Below are 13,857 nucleotides of genomic sequence, written 5' to 3'. Positions count from 1 at the left end.
GGATTAATGGCAACGTGTCTTTTACTGTAATACATTTTTTTATTTAAACAATCACCATACTTTTTTATCACACCTCGTATATTTATTCACGAGACAAGCTTCTGACTTTTTTAGACATTGCTATTTGGATTTTCTGTCATTTGTATTAAAACCTGGTTCTGATACATCTCTCTGCTAGTAAGGAGTGGTTGGAGAATTTTGTCAGGTTAAAATAATCAACTTAGTTTAAATCATTCTCCCTACACACAGTTTATAAACTTGCAAAAGCTGATTAAATTTCACTGGAGCAGATCTTTATAAAAAGAATAAGTAACATATGTAAATATCACATCTGAATTTAAATACAGTATTTAACTGCCCTAGATTTTGCAAAGTATTCATAGCCTTAAGAGTGGATAAAAAACCAACTTTATAATCTGTTGAATCCATGTAAATTCTGTTTACCTGTGTTTTAACAATATGACTTTTATTTTTGTGCTATCAGTGGTGATGGTCAGAAGGTCTGTATTGTAAAATATTCCTCACTGCTCTGGAGAATGAACCAAGACTCAGTCAGGGGCCTGGTGGGCCCTTCTGGGAGAGGGGCAGCGCTTTGAGAAAGGACACCCGTTTATAAAACCCAATGGATTCTTCTGAAGTGACTGTCAAATACCACTGCTTTAGTTCAGGATTCAGTATCCCTTGAAGTTTCCTCTCCCCTTTCCTTCCACAAAGCCTCACCCACCCTGTCTGCACCCTCTCAATATCTGCCAGAATTAACTCTTTAAAAAGAATATCTGATCACATCATTTCACCGTGTAGAAACTTTTGTTGATTCCTTATCACCTGTAGTTTGACATAAAATGGTCTGCTCTTTTTCTGTCTTACTTTCCATGTACCTTTCCCAGTCCTTTTTTCCACTTGTTCTCTAGTGAAACATGATGACATTTTCACCTTATCCTCAAAAGGCCATGCTTTTCACACTTCTGCATTTAGAACAGCCTAGTTTCTCTGCCTGAAATGTTTCCCCAAATCCCAAACTTGCTCTTCGGAACCCTCAAGGCACATCTCAAGGGTCAAAAAGTCTCTGCTCAAAAAGGCTCAAAGCCTTTGTCACTACTACAGATGAGGTTAATCACTCCTTCCCTTCACATATTCTGTATTTAGTCCTACCCTTCTTACGACACTTATCGTGTGATGTTATAATTGATTTGTCTTCAAGTCTGATTCCTCCTGACGTGTGAGATGCAGGCGTTCTCCCCAGTACTCAGCGAAGTGTCCATCACAGACTGGAAACCTGCTATGTCTTACAGAATGGGCTAGACTCATAATTGACACGGGTCATCCCAACCAAAAGTAGTTTGTATCAAAATGTAGTTTTTAGGGTTGTATGATAAAGGGGAAAATTAGGCAAATTATAGGACTGAGATGCTTTCAAATCCTTAGAAGAAATATTCAGAGGAATATACAGGAACATACATAGATATCTTATGAGCCATAGTATCTTTCTTCCCACCTTGAAGAGAAATTTAACATTCCTTAGAGCTGAATTTTTCTGGAATTAAAATTGTGAAACCACAGAATTGTAGAGTTATAAGGGGCATTAAAAATTATTGACCCTAACTTCGTAATTTATAAATGAGAAAACTAAGGCTCAGAGAGATAAAAAGATTTGTCAAAGGACACCCAGCTACTGGGTGTCATTCAAATCTGAAATCCTGGTCTCTTGACTCTAATGTTCTTCAAATATTTCAGTCTTAAGTCCCTGGTTAGGGGCAGCCAGCAGCTGTGAAACATATGGACTTCAATTTCAAGTTAAATCAGAGCTAAACCCAAGGCTTTCAGCTACAAATTAAACAGGAGAGAGAAGATAAGTCAGATTATTTAAAAATCATACACCGGTAGAATTGAAAAATCTAAGTCCCTAGTTTTCATAAATGAAAATAAGAGAAAAGTTAAAAAAAACTTTCTCCACCTGAGTCGTACAGCCAATGAGAGGCAAAACTAGAACTTTGAATGCAGTTATAAAACGGACTCCACAAAATCCTGTGGATAAAATGAGACATCACATACAGTAGTAGTTCTCTCATTTAAAGCAATTGAAGCCTGTAGTTGGTCAATTAAAAAGTTTAGTAAATGGGAAATCATAAAATATGATACTGTCGACTGGCCAAATAATTCTCCAGGTAGTCCACCAAAAGAGCGGTTTATTCGGGAAAAGAAAGAGAAACGAAGGCACCAACGAGGTGTGAACACACACTGGCCAGCCAGTGTTCCAACGAGCTTCCCACGTGCCAAAAAAAAGCCCCGATTACAAGATTATGTCTCTGTTTATAAGCATCCTTCTCCCGGAAGTTACCACAAAGTTTAATGGGAAGTCAAAACTAGAGTGTTAACAAGGAGCCCAACTCCAACCATAGTGCCCCCAGCTCTATGGTTAAGCATCTTAAGATGCCAGTTCACTTTTATCAATACGTACATACTACAAAAATTTTATTTTAAGCATGAATGTACACTTACTCTTCATATGTGGAGAGACAAAGTCTTTTCTTTAAATATGTATATTAATTTCTCATTGCAACTGTAACAAATTACCACAAGAATAGTAGCTAAAAACCATACAAAATTATTCTCTTATAATTCTGGAGATCAGAAATCCAAGACAGCTCTTCCTGAGCTAAAATCAAGGCGTCACCAGGGCTGCAGAGCAGCGTCCCTGAGGCCCTAGGAAAGACTCCGGTTTAGGAGGCATCTTACAGATATAAGGTATCACTATTCTTTCTGCTTTCCTTGCCTTTTCCATCTTCTAGAGGACACCCACATTCCTTGAGTCGGGCCCCCTCCCATCTTCAAAGCCAGCAATCACCCCTCCAACCTCTGTTTCCACCATCATTTCATCTCTGACTCTGATTCTTCTATCTTTCTTTCAGTTAGAAGGATCCTTGGAATTACACTGGGTCCAACTCAGTAAACCAGGGAAATCTCCCCATCGCAGAATTCTTACCTTAAATGCATCTGCAAGGTCCCTGCGGCCACATGAGGCAACATATTCACAAGTTCTGAGGATTAGGATGTGGACATCTTTGGGGTGGGACTGGGGACATTATTCTGCCCAGCACACCAGAGCCCTGCTCATTGGAGAAGAGTTTTCTTTCCTTCATGAATTATACATAAAGGATATTGTCTATGATTTCTAGTGCATGCCTTTCAAGTAAAATAATCATTTAAAGACATTAGAAAATGTTGTAAAGATTTTGTAGGGTATCCGATGGACACTTGTCCCATTAGGGAGACCATCTCAGGGATGATGTAGATGCCTGATCACTGCACTACATACCTGAAGCTGAAGCTGAACAATAACGAATGTCAACTACAATTATATATATTTACAAGAAATAGAGTACAGCATTAGGAATAGAGACAGTGGAAATGTAATGGCTGTATGCGATGTCAGAGGGGTAGTAGATGGGGGGAGGGGGGTTTTTCACTGCCTGAGGGATATAAATGATAAATGTCTACTACATTGTTTTGCACACCTGAAACTAATAAAAAAATACATTAAAAAAAAAAACCCAGAATATAGCCCAATGTAGAATGTGGATGCTACCATAGGAACAAATAAACATTTAAAATTTTTTTAAAAGTCCAAATTTCTAGATATAAAACAAATAAGTCATGGGAGTGTAATATATAGTACAGGGAATGTAGTCAATAATGTTGTGATAGCGTGGTACAATGTCAGATGGTTGCTGGACTTATCATGGTCATCACTTCTTCAGGTATATAAATGTTCAATAACTACGGTGTACATCTGAAATCAATGTAATATTGTATGTTAGCCATATTTTAATAAAAGTCTTTAAAAAAAGAAAAAAGTACAAATTGGGAGTTACAAAATAGTCATGGGGATATAAAGTAAAGCATAGGGAATACAGTCAATAATATGGTAATAACTATGCATAGTGCTGAGTACTAGAGAAGTCTGGGGATCACTTCTTAAGTTACATAAATGTCTAACCTTTATGCTGTACACCTGAAACTAATATAAAATAATATGAATGTCAACTGTTATTGATAAATCTAAAAAGGAGGGAGAAAGGGGAAGAAGAGGTCCAAATTTGCAGGTATAAAACAAATAAGTCTTGAGGATGTAATGTACAGTCTGGGGAATATAGTCAATAATATTGTGATAGCATGATACAGTGTCAGATGGTTGACGGACTTATGGTGATCACTTTAGGTATATAAATGTTGAATAACTATAGTGTATCCCTGAAACTAATATAATGTTGTATGTTTGCTATATTTTTAATAAAAATCTTTTTTTAAAAAAAGAAAAATCACTATGCACATAATCTAAGAAATAAAAAACATAAAAATAAATAAAGAAATTTGAAAAGCAACCTGGGTAGAATTCTTCCAGATTTGTTTCTCAGTTTATTTCATGATGTCTGTCCCCCAACCAATCTGAAATATATTTTTGATGTAATTTAGCCCTTCTGAAATATTGATTTAGGTTTTATCAACACAATGCTTTCTTTTTGTTCTCCCATGTCACTGGTTCATATGATGTTTATTTAAATCACACAATTATAATAACAAGTACTCCTCACTGAAACAGTTTTGAGGACAAACAGAACTTGCTAGAAATTACTCCAGTGTGAGGTACAAAGATGAGCCGGTTGCTGGTGAGGGGCCTACTAGCCCCTGATCCTCCGCATGCTAAGGAATAAACGAAAAATTTTCCTCATCTGGTAGATTAATACCGTGTTTCCCAAAAAATAAGACCAGGTCTTATATTAATTTTTGCTCCAAAAGATGCATTAGGGCTTATGTTCAGGGGATGTCATCCTGAAAAATCACGCTAGCGCTTATTTTCCGGTGAGGTCTTATTTTTAGGGAAACACAGTATGTGGCAGTGACTTAGGAGAGCTTCTGTTTACATAAAGTGCCTTGTGTACTACAAGACATTCTACAGATATAAGGTATCACTATTCTTTCTGCTTGTAATTCAAGATCTGCTGCTAAAATTATTCAGGTAGACATTGGACATGGATGATGCATGACAGGTAGAATAAAGCAGTCCAGAAACTAGCCTGAGGACTAGGGAAAGTCAGAAAAATTCAAAAACAAAAAACCATTCTGCTCAAGCCAGGATAAGATCTATAGTTTAGTTAGTTAATAACATAAGTTCCAATCAATAAAGTTTTTAATTATAGTTAAGTGTTTGTTTCCTTTATTAATCTGCTTTTAAGCTCATCCACTGTCTCTCTAAAAATTTAGGTTTAGCTGTCTAACTGAAGAGCTACTTTCAAAAATATTTAATTGGCTGAAAAAGTGTATTAAAGCCTTCTTTCAAATGACCTATCTTTAGGAAACTGAGGAATTTGGCTCATTAAACTATGAATGTACCTGGGCAGTCTCATGAAAGCTGAGCAGTATATTACAAAGAGGCACTTGCTAATATCCTGAGATTGTAAACACACACATGTAAAACATGACAGTACCTGCAACAGAAAAACAGTGCTAAATCTACAGCTGACGGGTCTTCCCGTAGATGGTGTTCTTTTGACCTTGAACTCTATTGTCTTTGACCGCTGAGTCAGAAACTGTCTCCATCCACTAGGATGTTGAAGGAGGCAAGAGAGGTTCTATGTCTAAGCATAAGGCATACTCACCAGCCCAAGGCATGGGTTTCTCTATTCCTACCCAGTGCAAGCAAAGCACACCTTCTGTATCAGTTTCCTGAGGCTGCCGTGACAAAGAGCCACAAACTTAGTGGCTTAAACCATAGAAGCTTATGTTCTCCCAACACTAACTTTCATCTACAAAACAATCATTCTAATACCACAGTTTCACTCACTATTGAATCATCACACTGAAACAGGAATACTAGAAAAGAAATAGAATAGAAAGTCATCTAAGCTTGAGAATACAAGTGACAAAAAACCTGCTTTGATCTTGTGATATTCAAATTTTACATGAGCGAAATAATCAAAGGAAAGTTTGATCTATTTGACTAAATGGCAGTGGTCTGCAAGGCCTGTTTCAAACACATAGCACCAACATTCATATCTACATACATGAGCTTGACTTTGCCATTGCAAATGCTGAAGATAGTAAAATCAGCAACTCTGGTTCTGAGAATTTGGTCTTTGAAATCAAGAAACAGCTTCAGCTCTCAGCTTAAATAAACATTAGTTAGGGAGATACATGAAGATAAACACTAGTGATGGAGTTGTTATTCCAAGATCTGTTTATGTGATGTTCTTCAAGTTACACTATCTGGGCTAGTTTGTTTCTTTAGTCATACTGCAGCAGAGTATGGTTTACCTTGGACTTACCCTAATATTTGTTTTCTACTGCTGGAGATTCAATTGTAGCACACACTTGGACAGACTAAAGGACAAATAGTTAAGGCTATCTCGGTGACTCAGGTCTCCTAATTATTATTTTAGTATCCTATACTTCTCCTTTGTAGTATCACAGCTGGAATCATATATCTACGTGTTTCTTATTCATTTAATGTGTTCCCTAATTCCATGAAACCAGAAGCTATATGACTAGTCTCCTCTGTATTTACTGCCTAGAAGCATAGTGTCTAGAACAGAATAAATGTAAAATAAATATCTGTTGAATGAATGAATAAAGAAGGGAATTCTGAGGGGTGTCCTCCCAGTTCTGCATCAATTCATGTGACTTTCAACAGTAGATAGTGAGAGATGTAGAGTAAGATGTTTCCCCAAATTGCCTATTTTTGAAAATACAGATTATCAGACCCTTCCCATGGAGATAGTGATTCAGAAGGTTTGAGGTTGAACTCAAGTATCAGTGTTTTAAAGAAGTCCCCTCAGGTGCTACTCACAATGGAACAAGTCTGAAAGATACCATATTAAGGGTTTATACCACCTTAGAGCCTTAATTCTAGAATGTTCCTCTCTGTTCAGTGATCTCAAGACCTCTGGAATAATCATAATCCCCATGCTTTTTAAAATAAATGTGGATGATGTTAGATTTTTTCTGTTCTGCCCAATTGGAATTTCCTCATTTAACATACATAATTTTGACCACTTACTTGTCACACTGACGAGCTCTGTAGCACTTTAGATCAGGTATGAAATGTAATCTTATGAGCTTGTGCCTGGTCTTAGAGAAAGAAACTTTCAGCTAGTGTGTGAGTCTGGCTGACCATTCAACACCTATAGATAATATGACTTTTTTTTCATTTCATGCTCTTTTATTCTAGGAAATTGTGTTTTCGTGGTACGTACAAGTACGGAGACTTAATAGTAGACATTTGTGGTTTTATTCTTCCTAGCATCCCTCACCTCTCCTGGTAACAGAACCCAAGTTTTGCTTTGAAGGGACCATTTTTAATCACATGATAAGGCCTAATAAAATTGACCTCACCCCCAAATATTAAAGTGAAACTGATGGGCTTAAAACTACGATGAATCCCATCCCTGTAGCCAAGTAATTGGCTGAGGACAGGGCACAGAATCTGAGCAGAGCCAATGAAGCACAGGAAATGTTTGGTTGGGCGTCTGGGAATGAACAGTGTCTCTCTTCCATGGGGGCTACCAAAGAAAAGTTTATTTGCCTTACTAATGAACGATTAGATCTAAGGACTAGAGCTGCTGGGGCCATTTTGAGACTCTGAGGCAGCTGAGGGCTATCGGATGCCCTGTGTGGAGCCTGAGAATGAAGTCAACAAGAAGAACAGAGAAACTGAGAGTAAATCAGTCCTGGACAGTATCATTCAATTTTCCCGGTTAAGTCTCAATGACAGCCAGCCCTGACTTGCCTTTTCAAGTACGTGACCTAATAAATCTCCTCTGTCATTTGTGTCAGTTTGAGCTGGTGTCTCTATTACTTGAAACTTAGATTCCTAACAGTTGTAAGATCCATGACTGTATCAGAGTGTAACCCTCAACGGACCTTGAGAGAGGAGACAGAAGAGCTGGGAGGTCATCAATGATGCTAGCCTGCCTTCCTGAAGTAGCATGGTTTTCATGTAAGAAGGAAAAATTACATCCCTTTATAAGGAAAACCAGCGGCCTCCCCAGTAACCACATTTTCTAAACTAGAACTCCATAAACATAACCCAGCCAAATATTTCTTTCTGATATGCCAATTCATTATATGGAATCTCAGAATAATATGAAAAATTGAAATCACATTTCATTATGTATTTCACTAACTGCCTTTATTGGAATGAAAATAAAATTACATGAAATCAGGATTATCCCAGAAAATTCAGGGCATATGGTGGCCATATCTAGGGAACATCCACCTTGTTTTATTGGAATAAATTATTCTTAAAATGAACATACTGCTAGAAATGCTGTTACCAGTCTGCAGGTCATAAAGATAAAAAGAGCTAAACCAACCTCTCAGTGCTGAATTGGCAAGTGAATCACGCGTTCTGCACACAATAGGTACGCAATGAATATATTTGACTGACAAGAACCCTGCTAGGACTAGCGGTGAGCTATTTAAGTCCTGCTGTTTCTTGCGGACTTTGCCAGGCTTGGCTGCAGAGTGAGGATTCTGTAGTCATTAACGAGAGCCCCAAGCTACAGCTCTTCTTCCTCCCCTTCAAACTTTCATAAGCCTTGCAGGCGGGTACTGGGCTCTCCTCGGTGACTGATAGGTGCACAGGGTCTGAAGAAAACATTTTTGTACTGGATTATTTGTAGAGGATAATCATTGCACTGTGCTTGTGTCAACAGGCTGGTTACTGTGGAGTTTGTAAAAACATTGACTAAATAGTAAAATGATAGTCTTGTACTGAAATTGACCTATGTGTTTTAGACACCTGGCACCCAAAAATTCTGCAGTATAACACAGATCAAAGTAGATGAAACCAGTTAGCTGAAAATAAAAATGAACTCAATCAAGTCTTTCAGTTTCTGGAAGAGACTAAGAGAAACAAAATAGAGACAGACCACCTTTGAAAATCCAAATTACAAAAGGTTTCTTTAAAATATTATGAAATATATGTACCTATGTATTCACATATGTTATACACACACGTGCACACATATTTCAAACTGATCTCAAGCATTAATCAACAAAAGGTAGCAAAGCTTAGCTTTCATAAAACAAACCAGTTCAATCTGGTAGAGAAGCAATTACATTTCCAGAAATGGAACCACGTACAGTGGTTTTATAGTGTATTTGCAAAAGACTCAGTGGCATATATAATCCTAATACTTAAGCTTCACCATCATATAATGACAAAAAGATCTTATTTTCTGGAGTCACCAAGTTTAACACCTCATGCCCCCACCTGCCCCATCCACCACAAACTGTCCTTGGTCAATCTACATTTCCCTTTTCACGCCCCATGAAGCTTTGTTGATTTGTTTCTTCTAGACTTTTGACAGAAACAGGAGTAACTATTATTTATTGAGCATTTATTATGACCTAAGCAGTGTACTAGGTGATGTACACATACTTTCTCACTTTACCCTAACAATAAGATAGGTGCTCTTTTCAGTCATTTTACAAATAGAGAAACTGAGGCTCAAAATCAGAAGCTAATCAATGGCAGAGTCAGAACTCTAGTTGAATTGTAGCCCAGCCTGTCTGATTCCAAAGCCCATGCTATATACCATTATATAATTGGTCACTAATTATTACCTTTGGATTTCTTAAAAGGATTTTAAAATCCCCTCAATAATTGTAAGGTAATATATCCCACCTATATAACCTGGTTCTGATATATTTATACTGAAATTCTTCTGACAAACCACCTAAATTTAAAGGAAAGGGTAAAATGCAACAAGCAACATTTGTATGACTTGTGGCTTTTAGAAGTGCACAATTATAATTAGACAGAATCTGGTGGTTCAGACTCCAAGAGAACACAGTGAACTCATATTTCCCCATTTTAATAATGATTCACCGGGCTTTATATCTGATTCCATCTGAAACTCATCTGTGCTATATTCAGGACATTTCTTTTTATCTGCCAATTCCATGTCATGTTCTCACTTTGTGCTTTTCCTGTTACACATATTAATGATTTGGGGAGACAGAGACTATGATGGAGGTCTTCTGGTATTTGTATAACAGTATTACTTCAGATTGCTCTGCCATGCTTCCCTCTACATATCCAGTTTATTTTTATCTCCTTTCTCATTCTCTTCATATTTCTTCTCTGCTGCTTCTCCCATAAATTTCCCATACCATCCATTATTTTTATGGTCAGGGTCATTTTTCTTTTATTCTTAAAGTTAGACACATGGTCATGGTATGAAAGATCTAGATGTCATCCTTTGATCAACTTGGGAAGAGACAGAGACAGACAGAAAGAGAGAGGGAGGGAAAGAGGTGGGGGGGGAGAGAGAGAGAAAGAGAACTTCTCACTGGTTTTTAAGACATAATTTTTTCACTTTTCAGCATTCTTGAGACCAGCTCTGATACAATTGGTTCCTTTGTTTTGCTGAAGCACAATAAATACAACCACTTTCATGATAGTGGTATGTTTTCTACTAACTCAAGCACTTTCGTAAATTTCTCTCTCGAACACAAATACACCAACTTCATGTCTGTTTTTAAAATTCTCAGACACCTTTCCCTGTTTTCTCTTTTCATGTTCCATGCATAAAGATATGAGATCTGAGCTCTGTAATTATGGAAGTTCTTCCTCCTGTATCCTAATTCAATGATTTTTAGGAAATATATATCATCCCTCCTTTTCAAATCTAACTCCAAAATGTGTTGTTGATTTTTTCCAGGCATTTTCCAATAGGCGTGCCTCTCTCTTCTTTCCTCCCCCACCCCCACCCCTGCCTTTACCCTCTGGTGTGTGACAAGGTGCTACATACTGTAAGTCTAGGTGGCTGGAGCACTACGAGCAGGCTCCAGCACCAGCACGTGCATAGATGTACATATTTTATTCTTACCTTTCCTCCACAGCCAAGACTGTCAGAAGAAACATGGCATTTTTTACAGCTTTCTGCTAAGTGTCAGGCTTTGCACTTCAGAAATATTTGATAAGTGGAGCATAAGTTGCAGGAGCACATCCATGCGAAAGGCAGATACACAATATAACTTTAACTCTCCCATTAACTTTTTCATTTCCCTGCAGAAGTTGTTTCTGTCCATATTTTTACTTCAGCTGGGCTGAGTGGGAGAAAGAACTCAAAGGGAGGTCGAAGCAGATGGTTGTCACAAACTGCATACGGCAATTGAGAATTAGTGTGCAAGCATATGCAACCTGGTACAGTATGAAACATTCCAGCATATGAATGCCGAAATAAATCAAGCCTGGAGAAGATCGGGATGATAAAAAGATGAGCTCTTCTTTCCCTCTTACATATGTATATTTAGGCCTTCTGAATTCATTAGGATATGTTCTCTGTTTTCAGTAGGCAAGTTAACACCTAAATTGAGCAGATTCGTCTAGATTCTGGTATCTCGCCTTTTCCTCTCATCTACAGTGTGCTTTCTGAAAAAGAAATATTTCTGAACATATATGGATCCTTTGCATATAAAGAGGGTCGGAGATTATGGCATCAACTTGCCTGGACAAATTTAACCATCACAATAATTACTAATCAGATATAACAATTTACATCTACTCCCCAATTTGTTAATAACAGTCATGCACCAGGCACAAATAGTTTACATACAACTTCCACGCACAGTTTTTCACTACTCGTGGCCCTCCTGGTGACCAATTTATTGAGAGCAATTCATTCACAAACATGCACTTTCGAATGTTTTTCCAGTAAGAATGGTGATAAAGAGACATATACCAACAGTAGTTCACAGTGAGTGGGGCCAAATTCACAGCCTGGAAGAGCTTACAGTGGCAACAGTAAGGAGATGTAGCTCTGCCACGATGCCTTTTATCATCATAAATAATTGATCGTAGTCCTCATTAGTACTCCTGTGAATCCCAGTGAGGGAGGGTGCAAAGAGTCCTCCCCCCACCCACCCCAGTTTACAAATGAAGAAACAGAGAAGAGTTTGTCAGTCACCCTCTTCTCAGAAGCACAAAGGCCAACTCTGCAGTCAGGCTGGGTCCTGTGGGCCCACCTGCTGCTCTGCCCGCAGTGGGCATGGATTTTCCCGGCTGTACCTAAGTCCAGGGCTGATGAGAGAGGCCCTGCAGTCAGGGGCACCTCCACCCACTCCTAAACTTGCTCCCCAATGAGTCTGAAAGGAGCTCCGGTTGTTTTCAACAAGGCCTTTCCTGCCATTGCCTTTTAACTTCCCATCTGCCCTTCTTTGTGAGAGGCGGAAGAAACATAAGACGCAAAAGAAAGAGAAAAGGGGGAAAGTGATAGATATTGGCTCCAGAATAGATATGGAATTACATATTGGTAGACCAAAACACAAATCAACTCCAAACTACAGGAGTCCACCAACATGCACATAAATCATTTATAACGATAATCCAACACTAGGTCCAAATCTCATTAAAGTATATGAATCCTTAATCTATTTTGGCAAAAAAGCACCAATACACATTTTTTCTTTTTATCATAAATTACAGTTCTGTGGCACTGTGCAAATATTACCAAGCTGTAAGACAGCTGTGCTCCATTAAAATGTGTAATGGTCGCTGATTTCTTACAGCACATGGTCATCAGGCTGAATCTACAGCCAGTAATTAGGAAGATGAAATGTTTAATTGTGCTTTAATTTTGATAAAATTTATCTGTCACACATCCCGCAGCCGAGCATTATGCTCACAAATCAATGTCATCGGGCCGAGCAGGAACTCAAGCACCAGACTCTTGTGCCTGACACATTCATTTGAATATGTAACTGCTCATGAAGAGCAACCAGCCTGAGGAAGAAAGTGAAACTTTCCCTGTTGGCACGGTTCTGGTGAGATACGACCTACTCCTTCCACAGGAAAAGTGCAGCTCACAACTAATTCTGCTCTGACCTCTTAACCGCCGGCCGTGTCCACGTCGAGTTCTGATTGTGTAAAGAAAGACAACCCCTTAGAGTCTATTTTTTAAAATCTTAAAATCTATTAGTGCAGGGAGAAGAGATAGATGGCAGAGGAAGGAGAGAGGAGAAGGAGGAGAAAGATAGAAAGGAGAACTTAGTAATGTCCTTTTTAGCCCTATAGCCTAATATCCTTGTTTAGAGATAGATCAGTGAAGAAGGCAAGAGCCATCACTTTTAACTGAGTAGCTAAACATTCACAAGTCATAGATTGGTAGAATGTTAGAGATGAAACTCATCCCATTTTATACAAAGGGAAGTGGAAGACCCGAGAGATTGGCCCAGGACCTGCACACATTCCGAAAAGGGTCACATTATCACTATACGGTCACATTTGAGATAACCTACATTTTACAGAAAGCTTCATAATCCATTAAGCAATGTTTAACACATCGTAATGTTGAATTCATTTTTCAAATGGCAAGAAATATTATTTTAAGCACAGAGATGTGTAAGTATGAATACCTCCCAATACTGAAAATTAATTTGTCATGTTTTCCCCACAAAATGAATCAGTGATCAGCTTTCTCACCCACAGTAGCGATGGCTCATTATCCAAGAGAACGTAAAGAGCATATGTAGGAATGCACTTTACATTTTCATTTTATATAGCCCTGGAAATAAAAATAATGGGGGGAGTCATAGCAAAGATTGTGAAAAGGGGTGGAAGGTGAGTGGAAAAAAAAAAAGGGCAGCAACCTGAGATCAAGATGGACCATCACAGAGTGCATGAAACAGCCCATACCGCTGGAAAATGTTAAGTGTCCAAACGGAGGGTCAGTTTTTCTCAGACCAGAAAGTTAGGTTCTCAATTTGGTTTTCAAATGTTCTTAATAGGCCAAAATTTTGCCGAAGGACACCAGTAAGTTTTCTAAGGTCACTCATTCCTCACTAGGCAACTAA

This window comes from Rhinolophus sinicus, chromosome 7 (assembly GCF_057876585.1).
Source record: "Rhinolophus sinicus isolate RSI-liver-muscle chromosome 7, RSI-T2T, whole genome shotgun sequence".
NCBI lineage: Eukaryota > Metazoa > Chordata > Mammalia > Chiroptera > Rhinolophidae > Rhinolophus > Rhinolophus sinicus.
The sequence above is the reverse complement of the archived record's forward strand: the minus strand, read 5'-3'. Positions refer to the sequence as shown.